Genomic DNA, 15145 nt, shown 5'->3' with positions numbered 1-15145 from the left:
AATGACAGCTAAGGACAGCATGATCAGTGAATGTGTTGCTTTGAAAGATGGGTAAGATACAGATTGGTCAAATAGAGAGACTATGGTGGACAAAAAGAGTTTAGGCCTGATGTGGAAGACAAGATTCTTGAAAAGAATAGAAACTTGACAAAAAGCAGTGTTGTAGGAAGATTAATAAAGCAGTGGGCCACAGGAGAGCCTGAAGTAGGGGATGATTGAATGAATGAGATGAGAGAATATGACTATATTTATCTACAAGTCATGTCATGGGGGCCTCAGAGTACAGAAGGAAAGTGGCACCCAAAAATAAAGAGGCAAATTCAAGAGGAATTATGTGAAGACTCATTAGAATTTGGGTTTGGTATATAATTGGCTAAATGAATAGATTGCTGGAGGAGCCCACAAATTAGGTTTATTAGAATGTTTACCCCTAACTCTTTCTCCATAAATTATATTTGATAAAATAGTAAATAATCTTTCTATGAGGTAAATATTTTTATTATCCCCCATTCTTTAGGAAAGTTAGTCTGAGACCCAGTGACAGATAGGCAAGTTACCTAGTGAAGTTAGGTAACTTGATTTGTGTTACATAGCTGATGAACCCTGGACCAGAATTAAAACCCTGGCAGTCTGACTTTCAAATCACTAGGCTCTTATACACTCTGTTAAACTGCCTCTCTAATGCTTCATACATGGAGCTGTCCTTAATTATCCTAAACTAAGTAAATCAGTGAAGGTTCCCAAAGATTTTCCTGCAACATGTATCAAAGATATATTGAATTGTCCGGGGCCCATTAAAATCAGAAGATGGAGGTCAATAAAATACAGATAATATTAGCATTTGCCTTATGTTTACCCCTACAGTCTGTTTTACCTACTTCCCCTGGCTCACCCACATCCATTCATGGGCCTTGGGCTCTCCACGTTCTGGGAGTTATTGCTGTGTTCCTAAGAAGCTGTGATAGCGAACATCATGGCTGAGGCCCAAGACATCATTGACCTATGTGACTGGAGCTCTTACCTGGCAACCTCTAGACAGTCTTCCTAACTGTACCCGTTTTGGGCAGACTATGCAAAGATGCTATACGGACTATCAGCATTGACATTACTTATGGTCACATTAGATACAGAGTTTCAGATCCTACCCAGGACTACTGAAGTTGAGTTTTATAATCTTATAATTTTAATAAAATTCCCAGGTCACATGTATGCACATTGAAGTTTGAGAAGCACTGATACAATTTTATCTCTTATTGCTGACATCTCTGTGTGGAACTTGATTTCAAATGTAATCTATTGTGTAAACTTGTTTCTGGCACCTGAGATCTATTAATTTATAGATATCTACTTAGTTTTTCAATTACATCCTTACCCAGACTTCTAAAGTCCACATATTTCTCAATTTTTCTACTCTTAGTTTCTTATTCCCTTCCAAAACTTACCCTTATAATACCCTCAAAAGTAAAAAAGAATAATAATTATACTACCTAGTTCTTTCTTTAATAAAAAATATAGCAAAATGAAGATATGTAACCCAAAGAGTACAACCTTAGCAGAAATTCATTTTAATGATTCAGACCTAATATTTTAACTGTTTTTAGTTATGGTGATACAGTAAAAGAACAGAATGCCTCTCCTACTATGCTTGCCAAATCTGAAATATGTGGCATTGTACATGAAAAGGAACTTGATAGTTCTTATTTTCTCATTAAGGTAAGTAATAAGACAAATAATCATTCATCACAGTTCAGTGGGTTATGATTAATGAATGTCTTTGGTTGCCTTTCTCACAAGTGTAGAGGAGGTCAATTGGTTGTTTCCCCCTGTTGCTCCTTCTAGGATTCCTGCGGTGTGTGGGATATTTATTTAATTTAGGGATTAGTCATCCACGGGGATTTCCTGCGTAATAACTTTTACAAGTACAATTTCAAAGAAGAGCACAGAGGTGTGCTTACAGACATCCACCCACACCCTTCCCCTGCAGAGTGTGCTTTGCAAGTGCTACCTTGAGCCTTTGAAGATCCAGCATCAGGTTGAGTCTAAAAAAAGGAAACTTTTCTCTTAGTAGAGTTACAAAAATGTTTTATGTACTACGTAGGGAAAACTGTACAAGGCTAGTTATAGAGAAAAGTAAAAATGCACAGTAGTTTCAAAATTATGAATTAACAATTAAAAAATGAAATGATGGAATCATGAGAAATAAGTAGTAACTATTCATTTAGGCTTTAATTGTGTAATTGTGATATTTGTGTAGTTGTTGCTTTCAATTCCCTTAGATATTTTTAACACACATGAAGAGTGATAGCGAAGACCCTGTCAAATGACTTCCTTGTCTCATTATTCCTGACATGCAAAAGTTAGGCATTTGGAAGTTTCTGCTCTCCTATGGAGAGTTGTGGCGAGGGAACAGTAGCATACAAAATGAAACTTCCAGAAAAACCCCAGGACACTTTGAAATATTTTGAAAGCAGCCTTAATCCTAAATTGATCTCCAAAGGCAAAAGACTGCAATAAGAAACACATGTTCATTTTTCTAGGTAATTGAATTCAAGGTAATATTTTTTTTTATGATGCTCTAAGATTCCAAGGCTGTCCCATCATAGAGTGAGCAAAGAGCTCTGGTATATGTAATATAATTCATGATTTTATCATGGTTGTCTTTAATGATTCATAGAGTGAAGTTGATTGATTATGCATCAATTAATATTGAATGTTGCAAACTGATTGGCTATCACTGAGGTGTAGAGACATGGTGTGATTGTGCTGTGTGGATTTGCCATGGGTGCAAAAATGAATCTTACACCTTTCTAGGGACAACATGAGGGCTGGAGTGGTTAAAAAAGTGTAGTCAAAGAGGTTTCATACTTGACAATCTCAGCATATAAAAGTAGTCAGGAGAAAAGGCAATCTTTAACAGCGAACAAATTTTAAATCTTATAAAATAAGAGCCTGCCTAGAGAGAAAGTGCTGTCTAGGTGTCTATGTGGCCGTGATGGAAGTATTTCCAGCAGCTAGCACGTGACTCAGTACTTTCCTTGGCATTATTCCTTTCTCTACTGGTATAGATCATTCTTGATATATGCTCGAATCCTTTATTCACATAATTTTTTTGTATTTTCATACACCATCCTGTCTACATTCAACCCATGTTTTTTGTCTATTCCAGGTCTATTAATTGGATGGCCCAGGATGATACACACTACTCAAGTTTGGCTGATGGATATGGTGCAAGAGGGAAAATTCAGTTGTTCTTATACATTTCCAACCTCTTTTAGTATCACTTCTGCTAAGATCCCATTGGCCAAAATAAGCCATATGCCTGAGGCCAAAGTGAAAGAGTGAAAAGTTCTTTTGCTCCAAAGCAAGTCTCATAGTGGGGGGAAGAATGGAGTAACTACATGCTGAATATTAGTCTGCCACCATCATGATCCTACTCCTGAAGGCATTCTTGCTATTGCTGACTTTCCACCCTTGATAGAGTCTTGAAAAAAGCAGAGACATTTGAAGCACTACAATATTGCCAGTTGCTAACCTTCTTCGTTGGGTGAGCCTAAAGCACTCCTCTGGCCTGGACTTCGCTGTCCTAAGTGGTCTGGGCAATGCCTTCTTTTCCTGTTCGCATTGGATTTCTGAAGTCTTGAAATCACAAAGTCTATTGGTTGCAAGTAACCAAAACTAATCAAATTAACAACAACAACATAGATTTTAGAGGGACTGTGTTAGTTTGCTAGGACTGCCATTAGAATGAGGCACAAATTGGATGACTTAAACAACATAAATTTGTTGTCTCATAGTTCTGGAGGTTAGAAGTCCAAAATCTAGGTGCTGTCTGGGTTTGACCCTTCTGAGGGCTGCAAAAACCGAATTCTTCTAGTTCTTTCTCCTTGTCTTATAAAAGGTCATTTCAATGATCACCTGGTGTGCATATATGTCTCCAAATTTCTCTTCATTATAAGAACACTAGAGGCCTGGTGCACAGAAATTTGTGCACTCAGGGGAGGGGGGGGTCCTGCCCTGCCTGTAGTATGCAAATTAGCCGCCATCTTTGTTGGCGGTTAATTTGCACATCACACTGATTAGCCAATGGGAGGTGTAGCGTAGGTATGGTCAATTACCATGTTTGTCTATTATTGGATAGGATTCGTCATGTTGGATTAGGGCCCACCCCTAATGACCTCATTTTAATTTGATTACCTCTGTGAGGATCCTATCTCCAAACAAGGTCACATTCTGAGATACCGAGTTAGGACTTTAACATGAATTTGGGGGTGGGGCAGGGCAGGTAGGCAGAACAGAGTTAAACTTATAACAGTGACCATAGGTAGATTTGCATAGGGCAGTCCCAGTTTATACTTATTTCCCTGAAATAATAATTAATAGCACTCCCTTTCAATGTCAGTAATGTACCAGTTTGAGTGATAAATTATATGGCAGCTTTAATTAGGAGAATATTGGGGCACCTAGTTAAATGCAGAGGACTCAGGGGGAGTTTTTGACCAGAACCTGGAAATAATTTGGTAATGTAGCATTTACTCTCTCTATTCTATAGTGATACTACTTATTCATATAAAATTGTTTTTATTAACTAGACTGCACATTTTTGTAAGAATTGTGGTTTCTTCCCACATGTTTAGTGGGCACTTCATATTAAGTTTAGAAGCAATAGGTTTTCAAATTTTAAAAAAGTATAAAATATATATAATATTTACATAGTATTATATATTATGTAGTATTTCTCTTTAAGGAGCTATTATTTTGTGTCTGTCATTCCCACAACATTTCTCTAAGCACTATGGAAGTGAAATTCATAAGCACTATTATAGTCTTTTATAGATGATACTAGCACAACATAGCAATGTTCTTTAATGACAGACGCAGAAAACAAATGCTTTCAGTTTTAACCAAATGTTCTTAGTTATACAGACTTCTGTGCACAGCTAAGTCAGCTCTTTGAGCAAACCAAGATCCTTGTAGTCCTCACCTCCTCCAAAGATAATTATGGGAGTTTCAACAAACAAAGAAATAAAAGGAAGATAAAGGGATTTAGGTTAATTTAAAAAACAAATGAAGAAGAGATAAGAGGTTTTCAGGAGAGATAATGTGCCACTATCAGTTGAAGGAGCCCAACTAAACAATGAATGAGAGGAGGATGGGAGTCTGAGGTCTTCCTGCACAGAGGAAATGCCTCCCTGAAAACAGGTGCTGAAGATGTGAAAATATAGGTAATTTCATGAAGGAGATGGCAAGAGAGGCAGCTGTTTTTAAAGGCCAGAAAGAATTAGGTTTCTATTAGCAGGAGAATGATGGAATTGGAGGATGAAGACGATTCCTGACTCCTATTTTAGCACACATCATTATTTCAGCATTCAAGGTGAGCAAATAATCCCCACTAGGAAATGGACCACTTTATACATTTCAACATGACTACTTCTTTTCCATCACATAACTTAGTATCTTCTTTTTTAAAGGTAGGACGTGTATTTGTGTGTGATTTTAAAATATAAAGTTAAATTCAATGATAATGATGACCAAAACCACAAAAATATTGGTATAAAGCAATTATCCAAGTCTCGACTGACCCCATTTCTCCCTTTCCCAACTCAGTGCCTACTGATATCTTTTAGCTATGAAATATATACATACATACAGATAAGCAGATACTTCCCAAATCTACCTGTTGAACACTGACCCTTGTTTTGAGTGCTACACTTTCATCTCCGACTGTCTGGGACAGTTTGCATATATGGTTCTGACTTCAGATGCAATATCACTAAAAAATTATCATCATCGTCCTTCTCCATAAATCAGCTTCCTTTTTGAAGCCCCTAATTCTCTCCATGTTACTCCCATGTTCCTGTATCTCAGCATCATCCTTCCTTCCTACTTACCTTTTAATCATCCCAACCACAGTTGCTGATGAAATCTGTTCCTTTGTTTTCCTTTGTGACACTATTCAAGATCATATCTCCCTTGTCAGTCACAGTCCTTCCACCTTTGTTTACAGTCAGTCACTGCTCACCTGCATAGGGGGACAACCTCAGTCCCCTGCCCACAGACATTTTCCCTGTTTCAATCTATTCTAGGCCAGGCTAATCTTTTAAAAAATCTGTTCAAAATCTTCAAAAAATGTAAATCTTAAAAAATTAACCATATTGACATTTCCTCTGTTCAAACACCTTCACTGTCTTCTCTGTACTAAGAGAATAAAGTTCAAGTTCTTAAGCTGACACAGAAATTTCTAAGATGATAGTTACCTTTCTACCTCCTGTTCTTATCATTTATATTTTTTAGATAAAATATACCACTTAATAATAATCGTTCCTTCAACCCTCCTTAAAAATGAGATATTTAATGTTTTATTTTGTAAAACATCTTACTAAAATAATATTTTATAAAAATAATTTGTATTTCTAAATTTTTAAACTCTAAAATAGTATATTTTAGAGATTAAAATTTCAATAATACTCTCAATTTATCAAATGTAGAAGTTGACATTACAGATTAACTTAGGTAGAAAGTATACACACATCGCTGGCTTACCATTCTGCTATTATTTTAAGTAGGAGTGATTTGTTCTTTATTGTCTGGTCAAACACTGACCTTCAAAATGACCCAGGCCACAGCTGAGAATGTGATAACCCAAGTCCCTCTCTAACGATTCTTAGTGGAAATAAAGGCTTTTTAGGATAGATCTGTCTTGAGCCACATCTGAGTCCTAATTTATAAAGTACATTCACTACATCCCGCAATTTGTGTAATTTTTATACCTATGATTTCATAGCCCATATTCTCTCTGATCTGGGGAAGCCTCAGTGTCCCTATGTGCACAATGAAGTAAGGAAATTAAGGCTTTGCTAAGGTTAAGGGCATGAAGATAAAAGAAACAAGTCCAATATGAAAATTATTTTGTAAGAAAAATTGACAAAATTTAATAATTTTTACAGATTGACTACAGGGAATAAAATTTCAAGTTGCTAATGAGAATTGTAGTACCACTGACCTGAAAACAAGAAATTAGGTATTAGAGACTAACAGAGGAAGAAAGATGACGAATTTGGATTCAGACATATTTAGTTGAAATGTGTGATCATAGAACACCCAAATGAAAAGAAAGAATTTGGGTTTAAGTGAATGGTTAAGACTGTAACTATCAATTAAGGGTCATACGATTAGAGGCAATAACTGAAACCGTGAGAGTACATACTTTTACCAAAGAAGAGACTGTAAGGTAAAGGGGAATAGAAGGCTGAGGACTAGTCAGAAAAATCATTTGCTCCTCAAGCTAGATCCGTCAGCTTTTCTTATTATAGCTTCATTTCTATCTCACTGGTACTCTACTTTTTCAACTCTTGCTAACCACTCAATTAAGCTAATCATGGCTCTTATTCTGACCTCAAGAATCTGCATTCCTTGATTTCCATTAGCTTTTCTGGTTTCTGACTATACCACTGACTTGATTCTTTGCATTTCACCTTACTTCCCTGATTTCAGTTTCTCATCTGCTGTTTGTGGATGGCTTGAACAATGGGTTAATAATACTAGAGGAAGTTTCAGTTCAAATTTGGAATATTTAGTTTAACAACATAGATTCAACTTTTAATTTTTTCTAATTTATCACTTTTTACATTATCTCAAATTATTTAAAATGCAGGGGTAGATAAAAAGAAGCACCTTTAAATGATGTATCTTAATTAGTTACATTTTTGGTTATTTATATTATTAATACTGAGAAGTATTAGGACATAAAGTATAATTAATGAATGCTAAATCAGTGTACCAAAAATGAACTCTTAGAGTTTGACAACCAAATGAAGTTTCTACAAGTATCCTTTTTTAAAAAAATATATTTTATTGATTTTTTACAGAGAGGAAGAGAGAGAGATAGAGAGTTAGAAACATCGATGAGAGAGAATCACTGGTCAGCTGCCTCCTGCACATCTCCCACTGGGGATGTGCCTGCAACCCAGGTACATGCCCTCGACTGGAATCGAACCTGGGACCTTTCAGTCCGTAGGCTGACGCTCTATCCACTGAGCCAAACCGGTTTCGGCTACAAGTATCATTTTTGTTATCTTTTTTACAGTAAGAAACTTTTCTTTTAATAAGAAGTACCATCATTTAAAAAATATATGTTTTTATTGATTTTTTAGAGAGAAAAGAAGAGGGATAGAAAGATAGAAACACTAATGAGAAACATCATCAATCAGTTGCCACCTGCATGCCCCCTACTGGGGATCAAGCCCACACCTGGACAGGTGCCCTGACCAGGAAGATTCTTGGTGACTCTTGGTTCCTGGTCAATCCTAAACCGCTAAGCCACACAGGCTGGGCAGAAGCACCATCATTTTTAATAGTATGTCTACTTTTGCAAAATACCTATTTTTAAAAGACTTTAGTGAAGTGTAATTGATGTATTAAAGCACACATATTTAGAGTGTTCAAAGTGGCATGTTTTGATATGAAAATGCCCATGCAATCCTCACTCACATTCAAGTTGATGAACATATCTATCACTGCCAAAACTTTCTTTGAGCCCTCAGTAATCCCTCCCTCTCACCTCTTTCCTTCTCTTCAATGATCCCACTTTCCTTGAGGCAATCATAGTCATTACACTTTGCCTTTCCTAGAACTTTACATACACCATACACGAAGGCAAACAATATGTACTCCTTTTTTATCTGATTTTTCACTCAGCTTCATTGGTTTGAGAGATATCCATGTTGTAGTCACTCTTTTTTGTGGCTCAGTAGTATTCAGGTGCCAGTCCTAACTTCACCAATAACTCATAACTGTAAGGGAAGTCTGTCTGTTTCCTCACCTATAAAATTAAAGGAGCATGATCTATGATGTTCTTTGATTTTATATGATTAAAAGTGGCAGGTAGGAGGTAATGTATGTGGCAGCACACATATTATAAACTTTACTTTTCAATCAATGAAAGTCATGAATGTGATTGATTTTATTTTCCATTCTCCCTTTGGGGCTCTAAGTACAAAAATAGAAATAGTCTGACATCTGGCATGCCCTATCATCACAGCCGTGGGCAAACTACGGCCCGCAGGCCGGATCCAGCCCGTTCGGCTGTTCTATCTGGCCCGCGGAGCCGAAAGAGCGGAGGGTTCTCTTGCTCTCCCCTCTGCTCCTTCACCAGCAGCAGTGTTAACATGTATTAGTTCACACAAACACTCCATCCATGCTTTTGTTCCGGCCCTCCGGTCCAGTTTAAGAACCCATTGTGGCCCTCGAGTCAAAAAGTTTGCCCACCCCTGTCTAGACATCTGGCCCAATGAACACCTACAATTCAGAATAATTTGAAAGTCCCCTGAAATTGGAAATAATCCTTAATTTCTTTCAGTGCCTACTCAGTGTGATTTATCTGAGATGAGAAAACAGTTGTAGCATAGTGTTAATTGTTGGTTTTCCAGTTTTAGGCAATCTAGAGGAAAAGAGTTGTTTAGTCCACAGTGTTCATTAGACATGGAATTCTTTCTTTATGCCAAAAAATGTTTCCCATCTTATCTGGATCCTGATTACTCTTTAGACCAGTGATGGCGAACCTTTTGAGCTCGGTGTGTCAGCATTTTGAAAAACCCTAACTTAACTCTGGTGCCGTGTCACATATAGAAATTTTTTGATATTTGCAACCATAGTAAAACAAAGACTTATATTTCTGATATTTATTTTATATATTTAAATGACATTTAACAAAGAAAAATCAACCAAAAAAATGAGTTTGCGTGTCACCTCTGACACACGTGTCATAGGTTCGCCATCACTGCTCTATACCTTTCCAACTTCCTTGCTTAAGTGATGTGCTGATAGGCGTAATTCCACATGGGATTTTTCTGACAATGTAGATGGCAAACTATGCAGAGTGAACTCAGGAAATATTGGCTGTGATAACAAAGTTCTAAAAAGGAGACCTTTTTGGAGCTTTGCAGGTAATGGCCTATGTAAACAACCCACTCAGGTGAATAGCACATCCAACAGAGGCCACAAAGATGGACCGAATGCCCTCATAACTGGAGAAAAGAGGAGCAAATAAACTCATAGGGGAACAAGATCGTGGAAATAAAATAATGAGAGCAGCTGGGATGATAACGTTAAAAGTAACTTCATTGAGGGGAGGTCACTTCTGTGGGTGTGATTTTTCTACCAATGTGCTTAGATTACCAATGTGTGGGGGATTAAAAGACCTTTTTGAAATTCACTGTGCTATTGTTATTTGCAAAATTATTCATTATTGTGATATTTTATAAAAAGATAGAACATATAATGCCAAATGCTGCAAGTAAATCTAGTCTCTAATAATACTGGATACTTTCTTCCTTTCCCTTTACGGCCTCTCCCTCCTCCCCCAGGTTAGGCAAGCATACATATTTATAGTAAGCAAATGCCACTGCTTTAAAATCCTGCAAATAACTCAACAGAGATTTAAGCTGGAATACTTTAAAGGTCAAGAGATAAAAATGGTTCACAAAAAGATAAATCCTTGAAATATGAGATGTTGTGCTATTTTCTTCTGAGAATGACGAACAGTTCAAAATCAAGTAGAAATAAGAAAACTCACAAATGCTTGGAAAAGATCAAATGATGAGGATCTCAAACTCAGTTCTCATCCGTTAGGAAACAGTGCACTGGAACTTGGCATTAGTGCTGAGACCGTCTAACTGGGGAAGATTCATCTATTCTAGGCAAACATTTCAGCCCCTTCCACAGCAGAAGTTCCCCTCAGCCCGCTCACCTAGGGTTTGCTCTTCAGGGTTAACTTAGGGGGCATCTTCCCTTTGGAATTCTTGTTTGGCACGATCTATCCTGGGAGAGGCTGAGTATCCAGGTTGCTCTTCCATACCTCTATTGTGATCCAGAGAGAATCTCGTTTGCTTGCCATATTGATTCACGGTGAACATATACTATGCAGTGACATCCATCTCCCAACAGTGACTTATGGTGATCTTATTAATTTTTCAGAAAAGCTGTGGGAAATTGTGTGGCTTTTCTTGGTGTGCCCTTGTTGAACAGTGTGTCTCACCTTTCTCTCAGGTTAAAAATGTGATGAAATGCCATGTTGGTCTTACGGTTAGTTGTTTCGTGGTTCTGTTTACTAAATGCTGGTGTCAATAAAAAGGGAAATTGGCCTTTTCCATCTGTCACTCAAATGGAGTTAGGTGACAACGGGGGCACCAATTTCAGAGCATATTTCCCCTCCAAAATGTGAAAAATTCCCTTGCAATTTCAATGTAGGGTGAGTTAGACATTTTTTATGTGCTAACTAATTATCACAGTGGCTTACATTTTTGCTGGCTGTTGCTGCAGCAACCAGCAGTGTGCAGCTGTAGCCTGAGGGCACCTGGTTTGGCTGCAATACTAATCTGCTTTCTGCCCGTTTGTTCCCTGTTCCACCCCTGCAAACTTTAACCAATGCGATGGGAGCCAAATCATATATATATTCTAGAGGCCCGATGCATGAAGATTAGTGCAAGAATGGGCCTTCCTTCCCCTGACTGCCGTCACCACCTTCCCTCCAGCCGGAGCCGCCTTTCCATCTTCCCATGCTGCCCAGAGGCCTGGAGCAGCTGGGGCGGTGCAAAACACTGGAGTCCCACCCCGCCCCTGGCCTCTCGGTGCCTGTGTATGCAAATTAACCCGCCATATTTGTTGGGTTAATTTGCATACCCACTCCTGATTGGCTGGTGGGCATTGCGAAGGTATGATCAATTTGCACCTTTCTCTTTTATTAGTGTAGATATATTTAAAGTAGAAGTATGTCCCAAATACTGCATGGAACATACTTCTACTAAAAACATTATGCATTGTTTATCTGACATTCAGTTTCAGCTGGGTGTTGTGTATTTTTCTTTGCTTAATCTGGCAACCCTATTTCCAGTGGAATTGAGACCTTGTTGTCCGTAGCAGTAGTCGTTGGAACACCATACCCTTAAATTGGATTTACTTCTCTCCTGACTTTATTCTTTTTTAAAAAAAATATGTTTTATTGATTTTTAGAGAGAGAGGAAGGGAAAGGGATAGAGAGAGACATCAATGAGAAAGAAACATCATTGATTTGATGCCTCCTGCACATGCCCTACTGGGGATCAAGCCCTGGTATGTGCCCTGACCAGGAATTGAACCAGTGATCTCTTGGTTCCTGGGTCAGTGTTCAACCACTGAGCAACACTGGCTGGGCCTGACTTTATTCTTTCCAATCACTCTCTTCTAGTTCCTGGACTTCCAACCCCATAGAAACTATCCTTATGCAAACCCTCCCTCAGGCTCTATTTTTTTTTTTGTGGGGGGGTGAGTCAAGCTAAAATATAAGGTTAAATATGAAGCATTGTAGATTATAGTCTATTGGGTTATAATTACAATTTCATAGATGATAGCTCATTGGATATAACTGGTATTATAATTACTTGGTATTTTCTGAGTAATCCACATGTCATTCAAAGTTCTTGTTTTTTGAAATTTTGATCAGATTGATTAGAACTGCCAATGCTCTGTGGGAGGTCAAGCTGCCCCTTTTACTGCCAGACATATGTACTTCCCAATATGCTTACTTATATACTTGCTAGAGGCCTGGTGCACAAATTCCTACATGGGTGGAGTCTGCCTGGCCCGCTCTGATTGGGGCCAATTGGGGCCAGCTGGCTGGAGGAGGAGATGCAGGAGGTTGGCTGGCCAGCCCCACCCCCAATCAGAGTGGAAGGGGGCCATCAGGGGTGGGGCCAGCTGGCCCCGCCCTCTGGTCGAACTCCTGGTTGAGGGGACAATTTGCATATTAGCCTTTTATTATATAGGATAGATCATATAGTAGGCAGTTAGGCAGACATGTGCAAAGTAGGAATAATATGCCAGGTATGGAAGGTCACCAGGTTGGAAAGCCCTGGGTGCCTAGCAACATATACATATAAGTGGGACCTTGCTCCAGGGTGACCTTTCCTCCCCTAGCATGTCACTGGTCATGCGGTTTAGACCCCCTGACCTTTCATATCACTGGTCATTTGGTTCCAACAATCCCCTGACCCTTCATCCTCTAGTATATTGCTAGTCATGGTAGACTCCCCTTAGAGGAGTAATTAGGGGGCCAGAGAATAGCCTCAGAAGATTCCCATACAAGCTCTAGCACGGTCACTCCTTAAGCATTAAGCCCCAGATATAACATCTAGGCCTCAGTTGTGTTTCAGCTCCAGGTCCAGAAAAGCAGCAAGGCCAGGCAGCGAAGACAGGCTAATGTCAGGATCAGCTCTGATAACTAATGACCCCTTGCCTTGTCCTGGCACTGACCAATCAGGGGAGACCACAACCCTGAAGGGGCACACCTGCAAAGATGATGAATATTCTATTGAGATCCTCCCCTGAGACCTCCAGATAAAAGCCCTGAAGACCGTCCAGTGCTCTCCCTCTCCACGCCTCTGTCCCTCTCCATCTCTCACGCCTGAGCTTTCCCCTGCATTTTCTTTGCCTTTCTTCCTCCTAAGCTCCAAGAGCCCTTCTTTTGCCCCTGTAACTTATTTCCTGAGTCCAAACAGCCTAGCTGGCTCTCTTCTTCTAGAGCTCACTTCTACCCCTGTGACTTTCTAAATAAACTTTCACTTGTATTTGAGTCTTGGCTGTGAATTATTTCTTAGCCAGAATTCAAGTATTGAGGTCTAACATCTGGTGCCATTCCAGTTAACATAGCTATCTCTGTTGTAAACTCATGATTCTGTGAATTTGTTCAGTTTATTGATCATCTCACCAACCTGCACATCCTAATGCCAATTGAAAATCCAGATGTGTAAATTAGCGATTTCCTCAATAACTTGGTTATACAGACAGTGTTGTTTAGTTTCTATGCATCTGTGACTTTTTCAGTTTCCTTCTTGTAATTGATTTCCAGTTTCAAACCAATGTGGTGTGAAAAGATTATTCATGATATCAATCTCTTAAAATCTGTTAAGATTTTCTTGTGATGCACATATAATCTATCCTGGAGAATGTTCTGTTTGTTCTTAGAGGAATGTGTATTCTGATCCTGTTGGATAGAATGTTCTCTGTAGGTCCATTTGTTATTCAAATCCACTTTCTCCTTATTGATTTTATGTCTGGATGTTTTATCCATTGTTGAAAGTTGTGCTAAAAAGTCCCCTCCCTATTATTGTGTTGTCTATTTCTACCTTTAGTTCTGTTAAAATGTGCTTTAAATATTTAGATGCTCCAATGTTGGGTGCATATATGTTTATGATTGTTATATCCTCTTAATGAATTGATCCCTTTATCACTATTTAGTGATCTCTTTTGTCTTTTGTGACCAATTTGTACTGAAAGACTATTTTATCTTATATAGAGGCCCGGTGCATGACATTTGTGTACTGGGGGCAGTCTCTTAGCCCGGTCTGCACCCTCTGGCAGTCCAGGACCCCTTGGGGGATATCCACCTGACAGCTTAAGCCTGCTCCCCATGGACATTCCCTGAGGGGTCCTCAGCACTGCTGTGAATGTGGGAGAGGCTCCCACCACTGCCACTGCACTCACCAGCTGTGAGCCCAGCTTCTGGTTGAGCAGTGCTCCTCCTGTGGGAGTGCACTGACTACCAGGGGACAGCTCCTGCGTGGTCAGTGCACGTCATAGCGACCAGTCATTCCGCCATTCAATCGATTTGCATATTAGGGTTTTATTATTATATTATATACGATAAGTGCTAGAAGCCCAATGCACAAAATTTGTGCACAGGTAGGGTCCCTAGGCCTGGCCAGTGATCAGGTGCCGCAACCACCCGGTTCCCCCCACCTCCTTGCCTCCCCCTTCCCTTGCTCCCTCAGCACCTCGCTTCCACCACTGGTCACCTGCCATGTTCCGCATCACCCCCTGGTGATCAGCGCATGTCATAGCGAGCGATAGAACTCCCGGTCCCCTGGTCGAACTCCTGAGGGGACACTTTACATATTAGTCTTTTATAAATATAGATGGGCACTCCTACTCTCTTTTGGTTTCAATGTACATGAAATACCATTTTTCATCCCTTCACTTTCAGACTATATGCATCCTTAAAACTAAGTAGAATGTCTTGAAGGCAGCATATGGTTGGATCTAGTTGTTTTTTAAATCTACTTAGTCACTCTGTGTCTTTTGATTGGAGAATTTAATCTTTTTTACATTTAAAGAC

The sequence above is a fragment of the Myotis daubentonii genome, chromosome 2 (genome assembly GCF_963259705.1).
Source record: "Myotis daubentonii chromosome 2, mMyoDau2.1, whole genome shotgun sequence".
In the NCBI taxonomy this organism is placed as follows: domain Eukaryota; kingdom Metazoa; phylum Chordata; class Mammalia; order Chiroptera; family Vespertilionidae; genus Myotis; species Myotis daubentonii.
Note: the sequence above shows the minus strand (reverse complement) of the source record.